Here is a 27,958-nt window from a genome sequence, read left to right on the forward strand (position 1 = left end):
CTTTGGCCTTCCTGGGATGACAACTGAAAAGGTCTCCAGGAGGAGTATGGACTTTTGTACATTAACTAGATGGTCTTCACAAGTGGCTGGGCCTCTGGGGATGACAGAAAGAATGCCCTGCAGACCTGCCCAGATCCACCTATAGCTGTTTAAGAGACGTACAGATGGGGTTTGCCAGAGCCCTGGAGATTATGAATGCTGCTAAATGCCTTAAGGCCCTCAAAGCTCCTACCCCTACAGGGTTTCTCCAGTCATCAAACTGGACTGAATCAGCAGACTTCAATACCACAGTGGTCACCTCGATAAAGCAGAGCAGACTGGTAGCACCAGAGAAGACATGGTGGGCAGGTGCACCACCAGTACCCCAGGACTACATGCACCCTCTAAGACCTTTCCTCCTTAATTTGATAGTTATTGTGAATGTGGACCTGTCATCCTACAGAGATGTCCCAACAGCATCAGACCCCCAGGCATGTACTGTGACCAGCATGCAGTGGAACATATCCTAAGAGGCTTGAGAGTCCTTTTGAATTTCTTACCTGAGTTGTTGCTGAGGAAGAAATCTACAGGAAGCTGAAAGTTCCACAAATGTGGTTCCAGAACAATTAAAGGACAAAATAAGGGCATTGCTGGAGGACATGAGAAATGGATTGAAAGATGCTGTACTTGGCAGCTGGGTAGCTCAGTGGATTGAGAGTCAGGCCTAGAGATGGGAGGTCCTAGGTTCAAATCTGGCCCCAGACACTTCCTAGCTGTGTGACCCTGGACAAGTCACTTGACCCTTATTGCCCACCCATACCACTCTTCCACCTATGAGCCAATACACAGAAGTTAAGGGTTAAAAAAAAGAAAAGAAAGATGCTGTACTTTGGGAGCAAGGGTGATGGACTGCCAGTTGACCTTGGGACTACCTGTCAGCCAGCTAGGGAGGAGATGGTTGCTTTGTCACTTCTTGTAACATAGGGAGTGTCCCACTTAGAGAAATGTGTGAGAGACCAACTAAAGACTATCGATGCCATCATCACAGACCTCAAAAACATCTCACTAGTCCCTTTCACTGTTTTCACTGATCTTTTCTTTGAGATTCCTCCAGGCAAATGGGCAGGATTCCTGCAAAGATCCTTTGAAGTTATCATGATTTTTTAATAAAGATATTTCATTTTTACCAATTCCATGTACTAGCAACTTTCCCCATCAGTTTTCCAAAGTTATGTCTTCCAAATTGTCTCTCTCCTTCTTTTCCTCCTCCCTCTCAAAACTGGCAAGCAACTTGATCTGGAGTATACATGTGTTATGATTCAAAACTTATTTTCATATCGTTCATTTTGTGAGAATAATCATGTAAAACCAAAACCTTCAAACACAAAGCTAAATAAAGTTAAGTGAAAAATTTCATGCTTTGATCTGAATTCTGACTCCAACAGTTCTTTCTCTGGAGGTGGGTAGCATTCTTTGTCATGAGTTCCTCAGAATTGTCCCAGACCATTGCTTTGCTGAGAGCAGTGAAGTTGATCACATTTGAACGTCCCACAATATTGCTGTTACTGTGTTCAATGTTCTTCTGGTTCTGCTTATTTCACTTATTGCACTCTGCATCAGTTCATGTAGGTCTTACCCACTCTTTCTGAAATCATCCTGTTCATCATTCCTTATAGCACTATAGTATCCCATCACCATCATGGACCACAATGTGTTCAGCCATTTCCCAACTGAGGGACATCCCTTTAGTTTCCAATTCTTTTCCACCACAAAAAGAGCAACTAGTAATATCTTTGTACAAATAAGGTCCCTTCCCATTTTTAAAAATCTCTTCTGGGTACAGATCTAGTAGAGGTATTATTGGATCAAAAAGTGCATTGTTTTATAGCCCTTTGGGCAAAGTTCCAAATTGCCCTCCAGAATCATTGGATCAGTTCAAAACTGCCAGCAATGCATTAGGGTTCCATTTTTGCCATATCTCCTCTAGCATTTATCACTTTCCTTTACTGTCATGTTGGCCAATCTGATAGGTGTGAGGTGGTACCTCAATGTTATTTTAATTTACATTTCTCTAATCAAGAGCAATTTAGAACACCTTTTACATATGATTAATAATGGCTTTGGTTTCTTTATCTGGAAATTGCTTATTCATCTTTTTTGACCATTTCTCAAGTGGGGGATTGCCCAAAGCCTGCTCCAGCAGTCTAGGTATCTTGGGGTTGGGGTGGGGTGGGGCGGAACAGCTAAGCAATTTTGAGATGTTATGAGAACAGCCAGGAACTCAGTAAGCTTGCTGATGCTGTTCTGATCTGCCATCTGCTGACTTTAATTTTTATACCTTTTTCTTAAGATTACATACATAGAGATAAAGTATTAAGTCATACTTTGTTACAACTTTTCATTCTCCAATGACTTTCAATATTTTTCAAAGTGTGTTTGACATATCTCTTGAGCTACAGTGGTGGGAAAGTACAAGCTTTTTCATGGGAGACAATTTCTCCATTTATCATTCATTGTTCTTTTATTTTAACATACCAAACTGAATCAGGGACCAGGAAGGGGGAAAACTTGGAGACTGTTCTGATCTGTTTTTGCAGGCACCTGTGTATGGAATATCTAAATTAGGGTTTTTAAATCTTTAACATTAACTCACTATTTTCTGGTTTGTTGTGAAATGACTTCTTGGGGGATTTCTGTATTATTGCATGTAAAGGTGGGAATTTCCTAGGAGGCCTGTGAGGGTTCTAGTAACTGCCTTGACTGTTCTTCTGTTTTTCCCTGGGGCTGAGTAGGGATATTGATCACAATAATCAATAATAAGAAGTGATAGTAGGAGAAGAGTAACACAGGGGTATCTGAGTGAGGGATTTCCATCCTTCCTGAGGCTGCCATGCTCTTCCTCGGGGTCCCCCCTGTGACCATGTCAGACAGGGTGGGTTTTGATGGCCCCCGGCAGGGGATGACTTGTATCCTTATTAATTTGTCTGAGTTCTCTATATATTTGTGAAATGAAACCTTTATCAGTATAAAATTCTTTTTTCCTAGTTGTTTCCCCTTCTAATCTTGTGTGGGAAGGGAATTTCTCTCTCCATTATGTCACTTTGTTTGACATCATCTATCACTGGCCTGAAGGTTGTTTACCACTGAGATGTGCAGGTATAGACAAACCCTCAGAGAAAGGAATTTGAAACCAAAAAGATGGGAAACTGATCCCACAGGTTCTGCCCCCACCTGGGCGGTGCCAGGCAAATTAATGAACTATGACTGGTTCTTGAGATGTGAGATGGGAAAGCCAGTGGGTGGAGAAAACTGCTTATAATGTGAGACGAGGGACTGCTTCTTCTCTTCTGGCTAGAGATTGGAACCTGAAGGGACCGATGTTGGTGGTGAGATTCAATCCATCAGAACTGCAAAAAGGCTAGTAAACTAAGCTACTCTCAACTTCTTTCCTACATTTCCCTCTCTTTATTATCACTTTGAGGTAATAAAATTATTTAAGCTACTAGTAGCCTCATAATTTAATTTTAACTATTATAATTTGGCAACCATAAAGGTTTGATGAGTACTCTCATTTTCTTCAGTTCCTTCACTTTTTACTCTCTCTAAACTATCCTTAACTAGGTTTGTTAGTAGCTAAGTTAGATTAGCTAAAAAACAGCAAGAAATCAACCAGACCCAGTAATCAGGACTGATCAAAGCTACTACCTCAGGGCCCAAAACTCCAGATTGGTGAGAAGGGGTTGAGTATTGAGGAAGGTTAACAAGATTAGCTTTTAGATTTTTTCCCCCTAAATAGAGGAAGGTTTGGGGAATTAAGCTCTGATTTCTCTACAACAAAACCAGGTGTAACCCAAATCTCCAGTTTCTCCTCCTTTAAAGGAGAGTATTTTGCTCCTGCTAGTCCGTTTTTTAAAGACCCTTTCTGAGCCCCCATGGGCCTCCAGCATTAGCTTAAGTGGGAGGTGGAACATTGGGGAGAGCAGCAGCAAGATCTCTAAAGTTGCTCCCTTAACCCTGAGAAGCATTTCAGGGCAGGGAATCCTAGGAGGGGACCCTACCCACAGCCTGTGCTCTGCAAAGCACTGCTCAGTGACCAAAGATGGTGCTGGAGAGTGTGACCCACATTGTGAATTTGCAGTTTCCTGCCTATCTAAAATGGCTCCCTATCTAGGAGAGCATTACTGGATTCACAGGACTCACAATTTCAGAATGACTTCATTTAGTATCATTCCTGCGTGTACTTGCACTGCTAGGATACCTTGCAGTTTGTCCATTCCTCCCCAAGAAAATACAACAGTAAGATAGCTTCATCAGTCTCAAGATTCAGAAGAAAAACCTATCTCTCTACCCACCTTACCATCTAAGCCTACTCAGTCTCTGCCTCACCCTGTCCACTCTTCCTCTTAATGTCCTCTACACATAACATTGTAAGTAGGAGACAATATATCTTGAATTTTAAGTATAAAAAGGAGAATTTACATGGAAAGTATTCTCTATAATATATATCGGGTGTTTTTTTTTCAATAGTCTCTGAATCTGTGATGACCCTAGTATAAGTTATGCCTTCAGAATAACCTAGAAGTCAGTGGAATAAATCAACTGAGCTTGATATAATAAGAATAATGCATTCATCTTTTGGAATAACAACAAGAAACTACATTAATCATCTCTATTTTTGTCAGAGAGAAAAGTTGAATGGATGGTCAATAAGAGCTTATACTTCAACATTGTGAAAAGTATTGTGTATAGGAGGAATGATTCCTTTCCTTTCACATATAACACAACCTAAATATGAGGCACTGCTTATGAAGGCAAAAGAATTAACCTCTTTTTTTCCAGAACATAAATCTGTACCAGTGTCAGAGATAGGCCACAAAAAGCTTTTATAATATCAAGGTGGAATCCCTCTAGCTGTACTGTTCCTTGTCATAAAGTGAAAAGCAGATAGACATCTGGAATGGCCATCCCAAGCAAAACATGATAAAGTGACTTCATTATGTAGGTTGCTTAACAAATGGCCCATATCAAGTAGCACGAATACATCTCTTACTATAGAAAAGGTCTTCACTACATAAGCAAGGGGAAAAAATAATAACCTTATACATCATTGTTGTTGGCCTTTGAAACTGATACCACTAATGATATTATTTTCTTTGCTCTTAAAGATTTCAGGAAAGACTGCTGTGACTGGAAGTCTATTCTGCATGGAGTATCTTAATCAACAGCATTGAAGGGAGATACATTGTTCTTTCTGACAGCCATTGTAGTGTGGAGATGCAAAGCATGGAATCCTTGTACTATAGGACCTAGTGGAGAAGAGATAAGATGGCCAACATGTTAAATAGAGCAATCGTTACCTTGGGGTGCTCTGCTGTTTTAATTTATGGGATTTGGCAAACCTGTGCTACATTTTGGTTTGTCACTGTTCCCCAATTTTTTAGGTCAATAATAGAATTTTATGACACTTATCTGTGGCTAACAATTACAGTTGGAGAGGCATTGGCTTATGTACCAAAAGGCATAGCCATGACTGCCACTGGCTATGGAGCCCTAATGATTTTAAGAAAGATACTGGCTTTTACTTTTGGAAACACTAAAATTACTGACCCGGCTATGGAAAAGATGTTGGAGTATATGAAAACACTAATAGAAATTAACAAACAAATAAGGGAAGGGAAAGAACTAGACGCCAGGACAATTATGCAGCTGGAAATCATAGAAAGCACGGTCACAACAAAGAAAGGGGGTGAAAAACAACAAGAGATTAAAAAGGACAACCCAGAAAAGCAAGAAGTTGCAGGGGCAGAGGCAACTCCTGTAACAATACTTCCCATTACAGACAGAACAATAGTACAACCGGATGCTGGGATTATACATGTTAAAGGCTATAAACCATTTACTGGAGGGGATCTAGAGATTTTAAAAAGGAGGGTCCCCCAGTTCTTCGTAAATCCACATAAGGCGATAAAAGAATTCAAACGGGCAGTCAGGCTGTATAATCCTAATTTTGAAGATGTGGAACTCTTATTAACAGAACTATTTACCCCAAGTGAAAAAGCTAAATTTCTTGCAGAAACAAGGAACAACCCCAATTTAGCATCGTGGCCTGAGCAACATCAAGATCTAGAGCTGTCCTCTCATGCAAACATGACATATCTTAGGAGATGCAGGGAGGACTTGGCAGAGGCGATGAGACTCCATGCTAAAAGATTAAATGCATGGGGCTCATTTGAAAAGTTAAAGCAGGGGGAGGAGGAACATCCAAGCTTATACCTAGACAGACTGTTGGAAGCTGGAGAGACTGTTCTAGGGTTCAGGGACATGACTGCTGAAGACAACATTCAGCATATCAGGAGGCAATTTGTAAAAGGGAGTCAAAATTACATTCAAACATATTTTAGACTGCATTGCCCACAATGGGAGACCATGCCCATTGAAGAATTGAGAAAGACAGCAGCTTATGTCCATGACTCAAAGGATAGTGACTCTAAAACATCTAGAAACTCTGAAAAAGGTTGAGAGATTGCTGAGCTTAAAAAGTAATTGAGGGAAGCTCAGAAGGCCAGAGAGGTAGAAGAAATAAAAAATATGGCTCTGATGTCCACCAATCAGAGGAGCCAAAGCAGGCCTGGACAATCTAGTGGCAGTGCTAACAACGAAATTAAGAGATGTTTCCTTTGTTCAAAAATTGGCCATGTGGTAAGGGATTGTAGATATAAGTCCCAGATTAACTTTGGAAACAGGAATAATAACAATAACAACAGGAGGAATACATACTATAATTCCAGATACAATAATAACACCAATAATAATAACAGGGATAACAATAGTAGATACAGTGATAAGATTAAGGCTAGATGTTGTGACCATGATTGCGCCAAGTTTAGTAGGTCCCCAAGCTTGTCAAAAATGGAAGAATACCTGTCCCAAGGTGCTAGACCTCGTACATTATGAACCAAGGAAGCAGCCTTAGAGAAAGCAGTTGTTGCAAGAAAAGAGAAAGGCAGTGATAATGATGTAGCAAAGGAATGTGAGAAGAACAAAATAGGTGCAGAAGATATGAATTATGGGTTGGAGGAGGTAACACAAAGTTACAAAGATATGACTGAGGAGGAGTTGCAAATTGAGGAGGATATAATAGAAATTAAGGAGAGAATTTATGGGAAAGGAAACAGTGATATGGGGTACACTGACAGAAAACCAGGCACATCTGCATAAGTTCTTGATAAAAGCTTGAAGAAGGTAGCATTCCTTGATTCTCACTATGGGGGGACAGAAACATTCTGTAGTAAGACTGTGGATCATTTACATATACAGCAAAGCCAAACAGCAATGGTAATGAATATAGACAAGTGTTCTAATGGGGATCTCTTGGAAATGGACAGTGTCAACAAGGGAGATGGGCTCCTGCAGACCATTGAGAAGGAAAGTGCTGAATTCTCAGACACAGGCACTACCTTTTCTCTATCACCAACTAGGGAAGCTGGAAGGGAAAGTGAAAACTCTAGTAGCTACAATACTGGAGGAATTTTAAAGCTAGATCCTGGAGCTAGAGAATTTGTACCAAATCTACTTCAGGGTCAAGTGCATGAAGATGTAGCACACTTTCAAGCCTGTGATACTCCAAAGAGAGCTGCCTTTGGAATAGATTCTGAGTTAATGCATTTAAAGGAATTCAGTTCCATAAATGTCAGTAGCCAAGAGAGGAACAAAATGACATCAATAGGGACAAAGGAAGAATCTACAACACTGACTTTGTTTCCTATGCAAAATACATCTAGAGTTGAGTTTCCTGTTACTGACATGGAGTCTAGGGAGCAAATACAAGAAGAAAGCATAGACTCACAGGATTGGGATGTAGACATGAACCACGAGCACATTCCCAACTCTAGAATTTCCTTTAATTCAGAGGAATACCTCTCCTGAATCTAACTTTGCTAAAGTCAAGCAAAGCATGTTCAGTGAAGAGAAGGACACTCTACCTTACTCATGGTCTGGAAAAACTGAAGTACACTTTGACACTGATAGGCCCATGAACAGTCCAGGGATGCCAATTCAGGCATTGGCAGTCCAACAAGCCATTTTTGAAGGAGACTTACCATCATTACACTCACAGAATCCTGAGCCAGCACAGACAGAAGTCCTAGAACAAGATCAATGGGATTTAGGGGACATAGAGATAGAAACACCTTTGGTACCTGTTGATCAGACAGGTAAAGACAGGGAACCTTTGGTTATGCTGACTATAGGAGATCAAATCTATCCTGCTCTTATTGTTACTGGAGCAACCTGGTCTGTGTTGACATCAGCACCAGAAAATTGTGCATTAATGGGGTCTGTGAGAGTAAAAGGAGCCACTGGGCAAATGGAGTTGGTGCCCAAGCTAAGATCTAAGATGGTGAAAATAGGCCAAATGACTTTAGACCTTGTATGAGAGCAATTTAGCTGCAGCCCTAATGGTTAAAAAATCTTCAGATCTAGTTTTGGGATGTAGGATTATGCTGTACTCTCCTCATCAAATAGATGCCATCTTGAAAAACAGCAACCTGCAAGCATTTACTTCCCAGCGCTTATCCCATTATCAAATTGTGTTGCTGGGCAATGAGAACCTAACTTTCCATCGTTGTAAGGAGATCAACCCAGCTACACTAATGCCAGACTTACCATTAGAAGGGGAACCCATCCAAAGCTGTGCAGAAACCTGGACATGGTTCAAAAGATGAGAGATGACCTGACCGATATTCCTTTGGTCTCTCCCGATCTCACTTTGTTTACCGATGCTTCTGCATTTGTGGAAGATGGAGAACGGTATACAGGCGCAGCTGTAGTAATTCAAGATGAGACTTTATGGTATGCAGCTCTACCTAAGTCCATGAGTGCTCAAGGGGCTGAAATCCTGAGTCTCACCAGAGCTTTAGAAATTGGCCAGGGTCAAAGGTTGAATGTTTGGACCGATAGTAAATATGCATTTAATGTAGTACATTGTACAGGCCAAATCTGGAAATCTGGGGGATATATAACAGCTGGTGGGAAGGAGATAGCCTATGGGAGCCTTATAAACCAACTCCTGAAAGCTGTCCAGTTACCTAAGGAAGTGGCAGTGATGCATTGCAGGTTACATCAAAAGGGTATGGATGAAGTCTCATTAGGAAACAGGAGGGCAGATGTAACCACAAAATTTGGAGCCCATTTCGGCCCGGTCCATGTGCTGAACTTCTCCTTGGTGGAAGAAGCAGATCTAAAACAGGCATACTCCCCGAGGGTTGTGAAGCACTGGGTAGAAAATCTAGGGGCCAAATTAGTGAGAGGTGTATGGTTTTCTAGTGAGGACAAACCCATTCTTCCAAGATCTTTATATAATACCCTATATAATGCATTGCATGCCAAAGGCCATTATGGGACCCAATCCTTAGTGGATGGTATTCGAAGGCACTGGACGACTCCTGGTATATCCACTTGTGCAATTAGAACATGCCAAAAATGCAAGGTTTGCTTGCAATATAATCAGGGCGTGACCAGGATTAAGGGACTAGGAGGCAGACAATTGGCATATGCCCCATTTGAGTGCTTGCAGATTGATTATATATCAATGCCCAATTGTCAAGGATACAAATATGCCCTAGTTATCATAGACAGGTTGACTCGATGGCCAGAAGTGTTCCCTGCAAAGAAGAACAACGCAGCCTTTGTGGTGAAGACACTTCTGAGAGAGATAGTTCCGAGATTCTCTGTACCAGCTAGAATAGATTCGGTCCATGGATCACACTTTCCCCAGAACATCTTGCATGAGATTTATAAGACCTTGGGGATAAAGAGGAGTTTACATTCAGTCTATCACCCCTCTTCCTCAGGGCAAATTGAAATTTGTAATAAGAGAATTAAAACTCTCATTGGGAAAGTGTGTTCTGAAAGCCATCTGAAATGGGTACAAGCACTCCCCATTGTTCTTGTTTATTTAAGAAGTCAACCCTGTAGTGACACAAGATTGTCACCGTATGAACTCCTGTATGGGCACGCTCCATGGCATAGTTCAGCCCAGAAGTCAGCTCTCTTATCACACATTGGAACTGAGTGTCAGCTGTATAGATACATAAAAGCTTTGAAGAAGAGACTGGATGAATTGCACAAACTGGGATTGTTAACCCAGAGAGTTCCTTTAGACTTTAGCTTACATCAGCTTAAACCGGGAGACATGGTCTATATAAGGAACTTTACAAGAAAATCTGTTCTAGACCCTAAATGGGTCGGGCCTTTTCCAGGTGCTATTAACTAGCCCAACTTGTGTGAAAGTTGAGAATAGAGACCCGTGGTTCCACATCACTCATGTAAAGCCTGTTAAAGAACATCATGAAGTAAAACCTCCTGACATAGAGCAAAATGAAATGAATGCCCTGCCAGATCCACAGCAAACAGACGGTTATGATGAGAATGAATGAACTGCTTGAAATTCTAAAAGGGAAAAAAAAAAAAACAAGAAAAAAAACTGCAAATTTTTTTTGCAACACAAAACAACACAAAGTTAACACAATTACATCACAACAACTAATGTTCCTGATTAAGAAGGTGACAAGTCAACCATCAGACAAGACGATAGAAGGCAGACAAGTATGTATGCATGCAGTACAGAGGAAGGAACGAAGAACACAGAAGCTAGAAACTAGAATTTCACAGCAGAGGTGATACCAAGGAATGGACAATCACGAGAGTGTTGTAATCTTTATTAAGTACTGTGCAGGAAGAGGACTGGAAGGAAGAAATACGTGGAGCAGCTATCATGTTATAAACACACATGGTACATATGAGACATCACACGGTAGTTGCATGCCACACTACATATGGCTAACAAGGAGATTTATGATTCTCCAGTGGGCCAGAAGCTCCTTGCAGTAAGGGTAAGTATGTGCATACATCAGCACACTTTAGTTCATTTGGACACAATGCAAACTGATTGTTCATTTTTGATATATACCTCATGTAGATAAATGAGAGTCTCTTCTGTATATATGTATTACATTTACATATGTATTATATATAAGGGAAGGGTATCCTAGGATCTCTAACATATCAAAAGATCCATTGTTTGTTTTTTGATTTGATAGACATCAAGGGAACTTCCATCTGTAAGTAGGCATTGTGGATAGCCTGTATTATATTACTAATCCATAGAATAGAATTACTAACATCTTAGGGAAAGATAGCTTTAGGGATTTTTGAAATACAGAGTTAGTCAGGGAAAGTCACTATAGTCTATAAGAATATGTATAGTGTACATATATTAATGACTAACAATGAAATTAAAATACTAACAATATAGAATTTAGGATTATTAATACCACTAACTTAGCTTAAGTAAGCTAATATGGAAACTTAGTTCTATGACATTTCGCATATAGAGTTTTATCATTTTTCTTTTGTTATGAGTTAGGAGCAAGTTTTAGAAGATCTGTAGGTTGTTACATTTTTGCTTTGGATGTGTTTCAAAAATGTTTGCATTGCATGCTATAGGGATAGAGCTAATTGTTGCAGTTTTGGAATTTCTGTGATAATTTGTTGCATGTATTATGATGCTTGTATGTTATTTCAAAACCTGTTTTTTTTCCCCTTGATCATACTTTCCTTTTTCCCTCCTTAGATAGGGGTAGATAGTATAGATAGTATAGCAATAGCATAGCAAGACTGTTAAGGGGTTAGGAATAAAACATTTAAGTTAGTGTAGACAGGGTAATTAATGCTACAATATCTTCAGCCTGCAGAATTTCCAGTGGAAATTCCTACTAGAAGAGGGGGAGTTTACTGTAGTGTGGAGATGCAAAGCATGGAATCCTTGCAAAGGTACAGGGATAGCCTCACCCAGAATTCCAGGGGACCCCCCTGGAGAACTTTGGCTGAGGGGCAGTTGAGAAGGGTTAGAGACAGTTAATTTGTGGGAGTGGATGTGAGCAGACACTCTGCTTGCTACTCCTGACTTGCGGTTTCTCCTTAGGTGGCCATTGTAGCATAAGCTAGTAGTTTCTACTCATAGGGTTAGCCTGTTTGTTATTATTAGTCTTCATTAATATAATTATATAATTACTTAGTGATTAGAGAGTAAGATATTTATCAATAGCAAGAGAGCCAGTTTTAGTTAAGTGCTTCATCCCCTCCAGTGAGGAGGGGGGAAGGGCAGCATCAATTTAACAGTTCAGGGTCTCCTCTCATTATCCTAAAACCTTCATTAACTTCTCTAATTTTCCTTGTTAATTCCCAATATAACTTTTTATCTTCAAATCTGTGCCTGATAATTATTTGGGAAGATACTTACAACTCAGTCTGTACATTTAGTTTGAATCCTGTTGGCTGCCAGTTTAAGAAGATCTCCTCTGTCCTCAACTGTTAGATAACTAATTTCTATATACTCATCATACTGACCTGTGAGGAATATAAATTTAAGAAAAGGAACATCAATTGGGGTTTCAGCCATAACTGAAACTTACCAGAAGAATCTTATTCCTGTCTTCATTACCAACTGAAGCAGAAGCAGTTAGAGGGGGAGGGGTTTGAGATCCAGGAGTATTTAGCCCCTCCTTTTCCCTCACTGAAGCCTGTCAATCTCTGGCTCTTGACTTAAAGCTCTATTTGGCCCTGACACATTTTTCTGCTTCTCCAAACTATCTGTTATTATCATCATAACACCATTCACAAACCCTTGAATCTTAAGATTACTGGAGAACAAAGCTACTATCTTTCTATCATTTGATTTTGAAAGGTGTTTGAAATTTAAACTTAGTGAGTATCCCTATCTAGGTCTGAAAATAAATGACACTGAAGACATTGATCTCCAATATCTGGAAAATGACTCTAAGGATCTGTTCTGGAAGTTTTGTTCATTTTATCAGTTTATGATAGAAGTAACACAAACTACTTTCTATAAAATCAGAAACATTGGCATTAATTCTTTATAACATTAGATATTAACCATTATACATTTATATCAGCAAACTTCTTGCACAGTAAATTTTGTAATTTAATACATATTCTAGTTCATTAAACTGCTTTAGACAAGGTGAAACACTATGCTAGACCTTAGGTAAAAAAGATTTGAGTTCAAACTGTACCCTAGACATTTACTAGCTTTGCGACCCTGGGGAAATTATTCAACTATCTGCCTCAATTTCCTCATCTGCTGATTGGAGATAATATAACCTTCCTGCCCTCTTCCCAAGTTGTGATGATAAAATTATGTTTACAAAGTACTTTGCAATCTTAAAGTTACAAAGTGCAATCTTAGATACATAAATGCTACCTATCATAATTATCATCATCATCTTTGTATCTTCAGTAGTTATCAGATATTTGCAAGTGTGTATTAAATAGAAATGTGCCATTGAATTGAAATAAACCATTTACAAGTGTAACCCATGTCTTGAAGTTCATTGTTATGAAACTTTTCGCTCATTGGTAGAGATAAATGCCCTGACTTGAGTAAGGGGAAAGATAAGAGTTGGTATTATTTTCCTAATTTAGAAACAAAAATAAAAACAAATATAGAATAATTAAATGACTTGTCCCAGGACTCTCAGGTAGTAAGAAGCAAGCTAGGATTCAAACTCTGATACTGGGACTCCAAATCCAATGCTTCTTACATTATGCTATGTTGCTACTACATCTAAATTATCATTTGTTATTCAATGCTAAAAATACTTAAAATAACAAAATATCCAAAATAACTAATGGAAGTTAAAAATAAAACACAACCAAAAATTTTGATACTTTATTATTGTGAATATGTGTCAATAATAAGAGGTCAGTTTAAGAATTAGAACATTTTGATTGATTCTGCAGTGAGGTACCATAGTGGTAAGAACATACAGTGCTTGGAGTTAGGAAGACTTAAGTTCAAATCCTACCATAGACATTGTTTAGCTCTCTGCACTCAAGCAAGCCTCTCCATGCCTCAGTTTTCTCATATGTAAAATGAGGATAGCACCTATCTCACAAGATTATTCCAAAATGTAAACCTTAAAGTATTATATTAATATGAGCTATATTCAGTGCCAAGCTAGCTAAAAAAACAATATCACAGTGCGTAGTCTTGTGTAAAATCTGGATAGTCTGGAAGTTGTGCAGGTAGAACATTTTCCACTCTCGAGCTATATTCCCTCATTTTACATCCTTATTTTATGTATGGAGTCTTGGGAGATAAATTTGGCTGAGACCCAGCTGTGGGACTCTCTTTTCTTTAGAGCTTGTGCTTTCGGTAAAGTGCTGCAGATTTGGATCTCTGATTGCTCACTTGACTAAAAGAATCTTTTTTTCCTTTCTCATTTTATTTATTACTAAATACAATATAATAAATTCTTTGAGAATTCATTTTTTTCATAATTTAATTTTGGTGACCACAAAGGGACTAAAGAACTAGAACTGGATTTCTTTTCCTGCTATGAGTTTCCCTCTCCCCTCTCCCTTCTCATTTCCCCCTTCTCCCTCTAGGAAAACCTTCAGAACTTTCTCAGACTCATTGCCTACACCTGTCCACCAGGAAAGCCAGGCAACCGGGTCTCTCCCTCACAGAGGCTGTTCCTGCTAACTTTTTCTGCTATTACTGCTGCTTGCTCTTGCTGCTATTGGTAAGTTTTAACTCCATGTCCCCGACCCCAGCTCAGCGGAAGGGGATCCCTTTTCCATTACTGGACAGCTGGTTAGCCCCTAAACCCTGCAGGGGGTACTGGTCCTCCCTCCTAAGTTTTTTTTCACCCACCCCAGTTTGTTTCCTATACTCCCTCTTAGATAAAACCTTCCCACTCCAGCCAAGAAGTGCCCTTTCTTTAAACCTCCTCACCCCTGCCTTTGTAGCTGGATTTTCCATACTCCCACATAGATTTTGCCCCCATCCCCACCCCCATTGCCTCTTCACCACTAAAGGCCATTAATGAGCACTCACTTTTGCCTCTTGTTGAACTGAAGTGACTGCTTTTCTACTACTGGAGGGCAGCAATAAAATCACATAACTTCTTATAAAATAAAATAAGATCAACAGTTCCTTCCACCACCCCTAATAATAATAACAATAATAAATTTAAAATATACAATTAATAGATTTAAAAAATGCGACACTGAACAGCATGAATTCTCCTCTGCAAGAAAGCCTTCTCTCATTTGATCAATTGGGAACCTTTAAGTTTTTGCAATGCCTCCTTCTCCTTATGTTACTAGGAAATTATCAATTCCTAAATATTAAGACACAAAAGATTATTATACAGAAAATGCAAGTTAAAATCAAGCCGACATTCACATTCAATTGGACAATTTTAAGCACTCCTTAAATGGTCCAATGGCAAAGGATGATTCCATCCAAAATATATTTCATTTTTTCAAACCTGTTCCTGAAATTACTGGCTAACCCTCCCTTGCCTACTCCTCCTGATCTAATCTTGTCCTTACAATATAGTGAGGTGCAAAATAGAGGTATTTAAGTTATTTTCAAAGTTTTGACTTCAACTTAGGCAAAGAAAACAAAGAATTCCCTTTTACACAGAGGCAGTACATGTAGGAATCTGTATGGTAGGAGGCAGAAGGTTTCTTGGGGCTGGGATTGGTCATGGGGTGGGAGAAGAGACAGGGCAGGACAGGGCATCAGCAGGAGTAGGCAAGGGAGGGTTAGCCAGAAGTAATATGAGAGGAGGGTTTTCAAATGAGACATAGGAGAGGGGTCTTTCATTTCTACTTCAGGAGAAATAGGATTTTCTTCTCCCAGTATAGTGAGTGTGAACTCACTAAGTGATTTGTGATCTTTGTCTATCTTTTGATTGAATCAACACCTTACTTGATGCTAGGTGAGAAGCCAGCAAGATACTTAGAGAGCTCCACCTTTCTCCCCAAACTCAAACAGTCAGAAACTTAAGAGTTAAGACATTCAGAAAGGTGTGATTCCAAATGTGAGAACTCAGACAATTTGGAAACTGTGATTGACCCCCATGAAAAAAGCAGGGATAGGAAACCACCATAAAAGCCATGAAAATCTCTGAGCAGTCAGTCTGGTGAAGTTGACTCTAATAAAGAGTGTCTCCTGTAGATAGTCTTCAAGGCTTGGCTCGTGGCATCAACCTTGGATTCTGACTCCTGGACAACTTTGTTGGGTGAGTGAAAAGGAATGACTACTTTCCTAGTTTTCTAAGAGACTAGCTTCCATCTTGGAGGAGGCCTCGTAGTTTCACTATCAGCCCTCCTGGCTGAGAACCAGTGTAGGTATCTTCTCTAATACTTCTCACATTTCTCTATCTTATTGTTTCCTGTTCTATTTTGTAAATAAACTTCTGACTTGAGATATAATAACTTTGGTGCCCACATTATTTCACATAATATAAGTCCCAACCACTAAATTTAACCCTTACACTCAGTATCCACACAGACAATTCCTAGGAAATCACAACCACTGACTGATTCCTATGAAGGTCTTTTCCCCTTAAGGGAAATGTCCACAGTAGCACCAAATGGTGACATGTTAAACCCCAGAATATAAAGGAATTTACATGCAATGTTCCTAGTTACAAAGTTCTGTATTCAGTGTCAGGATGGACACTTATTAGGTATGTAATATTAAGTAAATCATATAACCTTCCTATACTTTAACTTTATTATATGCAAAATAGGGATAATGATAACATCTTTGCTTATTTCTCAAGGGTTGTTTTAAGGCTCACATGAGATAATGTTTATTTTGTTGGGCAAAATGTAAAATGATATATAAGTGCTATTTATGATGATTATAATGATGATGATGATGATGATGATGGTGATGATAAATTTCCATAAAATGAGGAATTCTTATACTCTTTGGCACATACTAGGTACTTAATAAATGTTTAATGACTGACTGATTTAGATAGGAAATAGGTTAATTTTTGCTACAGATATACTGACCCTGGTTTTGAAAAACTGCCCACAGCTAAAAGTTAAACAAATGGAAAGGATCATGATAAAGTCACTTTTAAAACATTTAAAATATTTTGTTTAAAATGAATTTCTTTCAGGTACCTTATCAGTCACTGGATTAGTTTCACCATACATATTGTATCAACCCAAATATAAATGGAACTCTTTTTCCCTCTAAATTTGGCTCAATGAAACTTGACAGCAGCCCTAGACAGAAGTTTAAGCCTCCCAAGCAGCAGGGTCAAGAAAAGTAACTTCCCCAGAGTTGAATACACACTTACAGATTGAACCAAGAGTCTGGCTTCTTGTACTCTGGGTAAGAAGACTTGAGAGGACTTCTACCACAAAGCGTTATAGAGAAAAAAATTAAGATATTGCCAAAAGAGGTGATATAGAGGTATAATTAAGAAGACAGATAGATGTAGTATATAAAGTCCTGGCCCTGTGGTCAGGAAGACTCATCTTCCTAAGTTCAAATCTGGTTTCAGACATATACTTCCTTTGTGACCCTGTGCAAGTCACTATTTGCCTCTGTACCCTCTTCTAAATGTGGAGGATAAGGAAATGTCTAGTGTCTTTGTCAAGGAAACCTCAAATGAAGGCAAAAAGTAGTGCCAATAGTGGTGATGCAAAGGAATAGATATGGATGTAAATATGGATATCTGTCTTTTCTATATCCATTGATATGTATGTATGCAAGGATGATGATGATGATGATTGCTGGTATTTATATAGTATTTACTATATGCTAGGTCCTGTGCTAAACTCTTCACAAATATTGTTTCATTTGATCTTTACAGCATCATAGTGAGGTATTATTATCCTCATTTTACAGTTAAAGAAACTGAGGAAAATAGCTGTTAATTGACTTGCTCAAGTATATATAGAAAGTGAGGGTCTGAGGACCAATTTACATTTTTGTTTCAAGTGGTACCTCCAAGACATATTGACTGTCTTTGAGCAAGTCAACTAAACTCTCAGTATCTTAGGACAACTCTCTAACACTATAAACCAAAGTGTTATAGATGGTCATCATTGGTACAATGTTCCATTCACACAGAAGATTGCTATGCCACAACATCACAAATTGGTTTGAAAAAAAACAAAACAAAAAAGACTGGATATAGTATGCAATGTACTGGACATAGATAATTATAAGGATGTAAGACTTGAGGCAAATCACTAGCCTCTTTTAGGCTAGAGCTTTTTCAACTACAAAATTTAGGAGATTTTGAACCATTAATGTCTAAGGTTTCTTCCAGCTCTGGTATTGTCTGCTTTTCTAAAATGAAAAATATATCACATAATCATAGAATATAAGAACTAGGAAGGAATTTAAAGAAAATTTTAGAGATGAAGTCCCTACTTCAGAAAATGTCTCTTGGAAAGTTGTTTTGGAGCCAGCTAAGTACCCATGAATTCCCTGTACAATGTACTCACTACATGTTTTTTTTTTCTCCCTCTCTTTGCTCTCTGTTACTCAAAAGCTGCTAACACTATTTTTGTAAAGACACAGCTAATTAATGAGAAACTGAATTATCTAGACCTAAAATGATAATCTGACCCATCACCTAACTTACTGTTCTGAGATAATACTGAAGCAAAAGATGTTAAAGGGATATTTTAGTATTCACAGAATGTTTTCTCATGATTCACCACTTGACCTTTTTACATCATTGTGTCCTAATTGGGTATATAATTTAATTATGCATTAAATTCCAATTAATGGCATGAAGATTGTCCAAACTGCTTTATCTTTGAATGGAGTGGCCATTGTGATCATTATGTAGCTTGTGTTGCTGTATATCAGATCGTAGAAATGTATCCCACAGACACAACATGAACAACTTTGTTCCTTAAGATAATTAGGCTATCATTGGTTGTTGGAAGCAATTGAGAGAAACAGAGTCTCTAATAGATATTTTTATCTGGACCCCATCAAAAGATCAATGCAGACAGGCAAGGCCATGCATTTTGACCTTTCTGCCTTACAAGTCAGGATGCTGACAGGATGGGTTATCTAAGATAAAAATCTGAACTCGTCTCTTTGATTTCTTTTATGATCCACACCTTTTCTTATTAGAAAGCATTATAATCTAATTTTCTAGGAATGCTTTAAATTCTTAGTAAACCAGCAGAAAAGGAATTAACAGTTTTTCTCCAAGACAAAAAGGCAGAAATTAAACAAGAAACGACCAGGTCTGCCTCCCTGACAGTCAAGGTCAGAATTAGGCAAGCTAGACAGTTAAACATTTTGCCAGGTGCTTTCCAACCAATAATGTTAAAGATTTATTCATTAAGTTATCTCTTGAAGTACAGAAACTTTTCACTAAAATAGCTTGTAGATAAAAAAGAGACTCATTCCCAGCCTTGAATCTTGCTTCATTCTGGGCTTAATCTTTTTGATGTAATCCTTTTTACCTTGAGCAAGTGTACAACTATAATTCTATTGTGATTTGTAAAACCATATACGAATTGTGACGTAATGTTGTAACATTGGCATATCTGCGCAGCTGCAAAACTTCTTTGTGCTTTGTGTGAAATGGGCTTTGAATTCTGTATATAATAAAATTGAAGCTCCATGTCATATTGGAGAAGATTTGGGCTAACCATTAGTCTGGCTGTTCTCAATTTTCGGCTTCTGTTCTTATCGACCTACACCACAAAAGCCATTCAAAATCCCTGTTGATATAGAAGCTGGACCTCTATAAGTGGTTACATGGCATTTATTAGTTTCAATTCAGAACCTTACATATTTTCCATTGTACTTCAATTTATGTATATTCCTCAGTTTTTTAATATCCCAATCAATTAACAAATGTCTAACTTTAAGGGGATAGATTTTAAAATAGATTAGGTTTAAGATAGATAATCATAATAAAAGGGAAGAAAAAATCCCTCTCTATTCTTGACTTTGTGTTTACATTATTTTATATGAATAAAACCATTTTCTTTATACCATACATTTGCTCTTTTTGTTGACTAATTCATAACTATCATATCAAGAAAATATATCATTTTATCCTTATAACAACTCTAAGAGTTTACAGATGATGAAATGGAGGCACAGAGAGGCCACCTGACTTACCCAGGGTCACACAGGAAGCAAGTGTCTAAGATTGGATTTGAACTTGGATCTTGTTGAGTCCAAGGATATTTTATCAATGATGCTACTTAATTGCATTATTCATTTTTTCATTAATTCAATCACTTACTGAAATGATAGTGTTCTATTCATTGTAGATCTTCAAATGTCAACTGAATGATGACTGATCTACTTAGTACAATCATTATTTAGATAATAGTGTGGAAAAGATCACTTCTGACTTCCCTTTAACTTCTTATACTGTGTGATTTAGTTATTGATGCAAAAACTCTGTGGATACCTCTGCCTCCAAGAATACCAAGTTTCCTACATAACTTACCTCAAGTTCTGCATCTAAAGTTGATGCTTTTTCTAATTCCTACCCAATAGTTAGTGCCCTGACCCCCCCATTATTCTTTGTTTTTTTGCTTATATTTTGTGTGTAATTATATGTGTACCTAGCAGTTTGGTATGATGGAAAGAGTACTAGTTATACATTTAGTGAATCTGGATCCAAATTCTGTTTCTTATGCTTTCTACAATATGTGACTTTGGGCAAATGTTTTACTCTCCAGAGGGTTCATTTGCCTTATATGAAGTGTTTGAACTAGTTGATAGTTTAGGTCCTGTCCCCAAATAAAATGTAAGCTTCATGAGGGCAGAGACTATCCTTTTTTTGTATCTATATGCATTGCACTTAACACTATGCTTGGCACATTTGTTGTTGCTCAGTTGTTCTTCATTCATGTCCAACTCTTCATGACCTCATTTGGGGTTTTCTTTGACAAAGATCCTGGAGTGTTTTCTTTTTCCTTCTCCAGCTTATTTTGCAGATGGGGAAATTGAAGCAACAGGGTTAAGAGATTTATCCTGGGTCACAGTTTGTAAGTGTCTGAGGCCAGAATTGAATTCAGGAAGATGAGTCTTCCTAACTCCAGGCCAAGTACATTATCCACTGTACCAGCTGACTCCCTAGCACAAAGTGGGTGCTTAATAGATGTTGATTGATTGTGTAGAGAGTACTGAGCTGGGTGCTAGAGAAAGTGTACAGTTTAGATAAGACTTAGTCCTTCTTATAATGATATGTATATATGTTGAAGGGGTGGTTAGAGAGGCTGTAGGAGTACAAAACAAATAATTATAATACGTATTACTACCAAATAAGCACAGGGGATGCTTATAAATCAAAGTACTACATGGAGTTTGAAGGAAAAGTCATGGTCAAAGAGAGAATTATTTTCTGGGGTAAGTGGCATTTTGAAGTACACTTTAAAGTAAGACTAGATATTCTCTAAGCAATAATGAGAAGGAAATAATTACAGAGTATAGAATGAGCAACAACATGGACAAGTATCACATGTGTAAATCCTAGGGTAGTGATGGTGAACCTTTTAGAGATGAAGGGCAGGGCCCTTCTTCCACCCCACCTTTCAGACCAAGTGGTGTGCCCCACCCCCCCATAGACTATGCATGGTGCCTGATGCCTTACCTCACACAGGGGAGGGATGAAGCACTCCCATTGGGCTGCTTGGCAGAGGGACAGGTCATGTGAGGAATGTCCTCAGCACAGGTGAAGTGGGGAAGGGAAGTAGCCTGAGCACTCTGCTCCCCACTCTGTTGCCTGTGAGCCACCCACCTTATGCCCTGTGTGTTCCCATTGGCTGCTAGGCAGAGAGGCTGGGGATGTGAAAAAATGTCATCAGGCATGGTGGAAAGGGGGAGGAGAACAGCTCTGCCCAAGTCCCTCTGCCTTTCTAGTAATGAACTCTTGTTGGGGGGGGGTGGCCAAGTGTCCAGAAAGAGTGCTTCACATGTCATCTTTGGCATCCATGCCATAGGTTCGCCATCTCTGTCCTAGAATAACAGGATGTAAATGACCATATAAGGCATTTAGTTTAACAGTCATTAAAACAAAATAGATTAGAAATCATGTATAAGTCTGGTAATCAGTAAATTCTCTGATGACATACTTGGGTTGCATTTTGGTTTTGTTATAGGCAAAAATAAGATAAGACATAGAAATAGAAAGAAAGGAATATAGCATTGCACAGACAGCAAGACACAAGAACTGTGCTGCAAGAGATGGACATTCTGAGTAGAATCCAGAGTGAGCTGTAGTGGTTGGGAGTCTGAACTGCCAAGAGGAAGGAGTAGGGTGCTTAGCATCTTGGATCCAGTTAGCTGTTTTGTATTCTGTCTTTGGAGATCTTGGGGAAACATCTTGCAAGTGTCAAGACTGAGGGAAGGACAAGTCACTGTAGTTGGGTGGTCTGATCAGAGTCTCTCACCCAGTCTGTGGATTACTGGCTGTTCAAGGATTTATCTATCTACCTATGTCATTGTGGACTCAGCTTGAAGCAACATCTCCAGGAGCATGAGAAATCCCTTTTGACTCCAAAGTCTATAGCAGCCACTCCTGCTCCCCAGCCAGGCTGCCTGCCTGTGCTGGTGACAGTGAAGCCAGTACACTCCATTTGGCAGTTGGCTGACCCCTTAGCATTAGATTAGTTTAACGCTATCCCACCTTACTTCCCAAGGCTTTATTAAATAGTTTTCATAGCTTCCTGTCTATTTTCCTTCTCCACAACCAAATAAGGACCCACTATCTGTGAATATTATTCCCTGGCTTGAGTAAGGAAGACAGTTGGGTTTAACTGCCATTCCCAGTCCCAGCTCCACTCATTCTCAGCATTGCCCTATATTTGTGGGAATGAGTGTGATTCTCCTGTGTATTTGTGTGTCAGGCAGTTAACCTACTTACCCCATCATTTCTCCATCAACCCCTTCTCCTTCTACTACCCCAGTGTATTTATTTTACTCCCTACAGTTTGATACCCCTAGTTCAGGAGGCTAAGGTTATGGATTCAATTCTTGTGTGATCAGGAACTTCTTCTCAATGGCTTCAAGGGATCAGGAGTTTGGATTTATGTAAGAGAGGAGAAAAGTCTAATTTTATATCCCTTGTGATCATCAGACCTACAGTAGACACTTAACTGATGCTTCTTGATTACTTGACCATGTAACTTTGACTCCCAGACCTTTTACTGGCAAAATGAGTACAGGATTACCATATGTATTAAATGAGTATGGTATTGCTACAGATAAAGATATTCAGGTTTTGGACTTTGCCATAGAAATTTATATTATAGTCCAGAGCCATATAATCTATTTCGTTTGCCTCTTGACTTTTAAAAATGCAAATATGCATGCAAACATGCTCACACATAATGTCTCCATTTGTTGGAGTATTCCTACCAATGCATGGATATATCTTGTTAAGGAAGAAAAATGAAATGCTTTTAGAGAACCTGAAGCTAATGTTTCAGAACTCCTAAAAAGACAAATGTTCCCATTTTCTCAGCATAAATCCTTAAGAATTGAACACATCCAAGAGTCATTTGGGAAAACAGCAATAAACAATTCTTTTGAAAGAAGTTGGAATTGAATATAACTTAGCAAGATAAAATTATATTTCCCTGAATTCAAGGAGGGAGGGGCAATTTACTAAAATTGAAGTCTGGTGAAGCATTTACAGAAATGGAATATACTTGAGAAGATTGGGATTCTAGATAAAACTCATTTGATAGATGTCGATCCATTTATTGATTGCCTGCTGCTTAAAAGTACCTTTGTAGCTCCAGTAATGTTTTTGTTTTCAAACTAATGGTAGCTCTACATGCTGAGATGAAATTTGGGACACTGTTGGCAATTCTGTTGGTGAATATAATATGAAATCTTAGGTCTGTATGTTCTACATCTGCTTATTTGTAGCTTATTTTTTATTTATTAACAGAAAAGTATGTACTGCAGTATACTGATTTGATAGATTACTATACAAATTTTATAATCATTCTTTCATTACATATACACATACATATGTAAATATAAATATATCTTTGTGCCTTATAGTAAGAGTGATATTTATTGGTCATTAAAGACCTTTTGCTCCTTAGTGTGTGAGATATTAAAAGATGTATAGAGCTTCCAACGGGTTTAGTTATTATGATTTTTTTTAAGTTCGTTACTATTTTTGTGGAAAATGTAGATAAAAAAATCTTAGAAGAATATACCTAAGAGTGCCCTGAAAGGAAATTTTGAAGTATTCATTTGGCCCTGAAATACCAAAATCTACCTGCCAAAAATAGCTTTCATTTTATTTTACTATGTGTGTGCAAATATGCCTCAGAACTAAAAGGCTGCAAAATTTCCTAGTCCCTCAGAAGTTCTGGTCAAGAATAAAATATTAGAACCATGACCTTTCATTTTCATTTGACCACAGGAAATATAGCTAAGAGACAAGGTAGAATCCCTTGGTTCTCCAAGCCCATTCATTACCTCACTGACAGGTATAAATTACAGTTAGCAGCTACAACATACCATTTATCTTAGCCATCCAAGAAATAATTAATTATGCCTACCCTCTGAGAAAGGATGAGGAAAGTAGAAATCTTTTTTTTTTAGTTTATTGATGCCTTTTGGTTTTATGCCACATTCATATTGTGGGTTTTAAAGTGATGTGGTGGGGGGAACAGCATCCCCCAGCGTGTGTCAGGGGTCCCTCCTACTTCCTGTCATGGAATTGGTCTTGAATGGACCAATCCCATGCTGGGGGAGGGGCCATGCCCCATACTTCTGGTCTGCATAGTACTGTTGTAGACTTGTGCTCTGCTTTCTTTTCTATACCTGTCCATGAGGATTCCAGGCATATCTTTGCTTTTAACTGGAAAGGTTCCAAATAGCCCTGGACTCTATTGCCTGAAGGGTTCATGGACAGCCCTATGTTATTTATGTAATTCTTAAACACAGATACAGATGCCATCAAATTCAAACAACCATTTTATCCTATATATGGATGATTTGCTCTTTAATTCACCAAGTGCTGAAGTGGGCCAGGATGATAGGAAGCACCTCCTTTTGGAACTATATGAGAGTCCATAAGGTCTCGAAGGACAAAGTTCAGTGGTATCTCCCCAAGGTATAATATTTAGGTTTCCTTTTAGCTGCTGGGTCCCATCTTATTTCATCAAAACATATCAAAAATATCCCAAAATTAAGCACTCCTGCCACAAAAAAGCAATTAAGGGCAATTCTTGGAGCAATGGGATTCTGTCAGCAGCGGATCCCTTACTATGGGGAAATGACAAAACCCTTTATAACACTTACAAAAAATTCAGTCTCTGAACCACTTAAATTGGAAACAGAATACTTGACAGCTCTTTCTAATTTAAGAAAAGCTATACTGTCTGCTCCTGCTCTAGGCATCCCAAATTATGATAAACCATTTACTTTATATGTCCATGAACAGAGAGGGGTTGCTTCAGGTGTTCTGACTCAACTCTTGGGACCTGCTCAACACTCAGTAGTCTATATTTGGCTCAGTCGGACCCAGTAGCTTCAGGAGCACCACCATGTCTTAAAGGAGTAGCTGCAATGGCTCTATTAGTGATTACATTTGCCTACCTAGTATTAGGATGCCCTTTGACCATAATGTGCCCATATGAGGTCAAGGCATTGTTATTGAGACATAGGACACAGGCATTCACAGATCAGAGAATTACAAAATATGAAATAACCCTCTTGAACAAAGAAAATATCACAATAAAGAGCTGAGTTCTTAATCCTGCAACCTTGCTCCCTGATTTGCCAACTTCTGAAGAACCTTTACATGATTGTACCTCTTTAGTGTCCATTGCTGATAAACCTCGCAGTGATTTACTGGACACTCCTTTGGACAGCCCTTAATTAATATTATTTATAGGTGGTTCATCCTTTATGAGGGATGGCATGCGCTATACAGGAACTGCAGTAATTACTGAATTTGCCACTCTATGGTCAACTTCCTTACCCTCTCATGTAAGAGCACAAGGAGAAGAACTCATAGCTTTAAAACATGCCTATATTATAGCAAAGGATAAGAGGGCCAAAATTTACACCAACTCCCATTATGCATTTGGCATATGTCATGCCGTCAGCATGCTATGGCTTCAAAGAGGATACCTGACATCAGCTGGAAAATGTACACTGGCCATCTGAAGATCCTAAATGACAGTATTATATCCCCAAAGAATATGCAGATTTACATCTTGCTAGGGAGGCCATTCTCAAAGCAATGCGAGATTGTGCTGAGAAGCCACATGCCTGGACCAAATTTAAACATCTTATACAATCTGTTGATGAGACATCCTCCCAATTCATAGATAGGCTCATTGAGCTGGGAGGTAGATATATGGAACTTGGCATTTATATTGAAAAAGATATAAGACAAATAAGGAAAAATTTGTCAATAACTCTAGTAGAGAAGTCCAAGATTACTTTAAAACACATTGCCCTAGGTGGCCTGAAATGGATCTTGATGAATTAAGGAGAACTGCTGTTTATGTCTCTAAAAGCCATAAAGAAAAACAGTAATAGACTAATAATTTAATGGAAATGTTTCAAAAGAAACTATACTCTTTAGTGATTAAATTGATAAACAACATAAAGGGCATGATAGTCAACCAATGGCAATTGCCCTTCTCCAAGAATCTAACTATTGATCTCTTACTAGCCACTTTTGTGAGAAGAAGGGCCATTCAATGATAAACTGTAGGGATTTGTTAAGAGTAAACAGAAACCAGTTGAATGATAACTATGGAAATAATTATAGAAATAATCGTTATAATAATGATTTCAGGAATCACAACTTTAGGACTGATAACAAATCTAGGAATATGGATCAGGCAATTGATAACTCATACCAAATGACTCTGCAGCAGTGTATCTTGAGAGGAGCTCATCCCCAAACCACCCAGGGTGCTACTACTCCTCAAGGGGGAGGCCAAGGAACTACCCAAATATTATGACGTTGTATGGGGTGGGGTTGGGGCACAGGAATCAAAGGATACAAACTTTGATTTTCCAGACCCTGATGCCTAACTATCCGTTGTCCCCATCCACTGCACACCCCCATACTGATGAGCCCCATGTAACATTAAAGGTTGGTAACACCTATTATGACTGTCTTTTGGACATTGGAGCTTCCAGGTCTGTATTGAAGAGTACACCTGACCAAGATTGCAATTCCATAGGATCAATAAATGTAGTGGGGGTATCAGGGACACAACAAAAGGTTTAAAAACTTTCCCCTAGGATGGTGTCCTTAGGACTCCTGAATGTGGAGCACTCTTTCTTCTTGATGCCTGGCTTCCCTATAAATTTGCTGGGACGAGATCATTTATGCAAGCTTAAAGCCACAATAATTTGCTCTCCAGATGGCTCTATGTCACTGGAATTGTCTGACGAATCCTTAACTTTGGTCCCTGTACTTCTTTCAGATAGTCATGAGATGAAGGAGTCTCCCATTTTTAAAATCCCAACTGATATACCTGAGTCTCTCTGGTTCACATTATCTTCTGATGTTAGCCTACTTAAATTGGTTATCCTTGTCCAAATTAAAACTAAATCTACCCACCTCAGTATCCTATCTTGAAGGAGGCAATAGAGGGCATTACTCCAGTGATAAATTCACTCATTGACCAAGGCATCATAGTTCCCTGTAAATCTGAATACAATACATCTATCCTGCCTGTTAAAAAGCCAAAATTGGGGGCCTATGGTAAGCATCTCTATTGATACGTTCAGGATTTGAGGGCCATGAACAATCATGCTATAAAAAGACACTTTGTAGTTTCCTACGTAATACTATTATTTCTTCTATTCCTAGCACAGCCACATACTTTACAGTAGTAGACTTGTGCTCAGCCTTCTTTTCCATACCTACACATTAGGGTTCCAGGCATATCTTTGCTTTTTCCTCGAAAGGTTCTAAGTGAACCTGGGCTTGTTTGCCTCAAGGTTTCGTGGACAGCCCTATATTGTTCATACAACTCTAAACTGCTGATACAGATGTCATTAAATTTAAATACAATCGTTTAATCCAAAATATGGATAATTTGCTCTTGGCCTCACCAAATGCTGAGGTATGCCAAGAGGAGAGCAAGCATC

Source organism: Gracilinanus agilis, chromosome 2, assembly GCF_016433145.1.
Source record: "Gracilinanus agilis isolate LMUSP501 chromosome 2, AgileGrace, whole genome shotgun sequence".
Taxonomy (NCBI): domain Eukaryota; kingdom Metazoa; phylum Chordata; class Mammalia; order Didelphimorphia; family Didelphidae; genus Gracilinanus; species Gracilinanus agilis.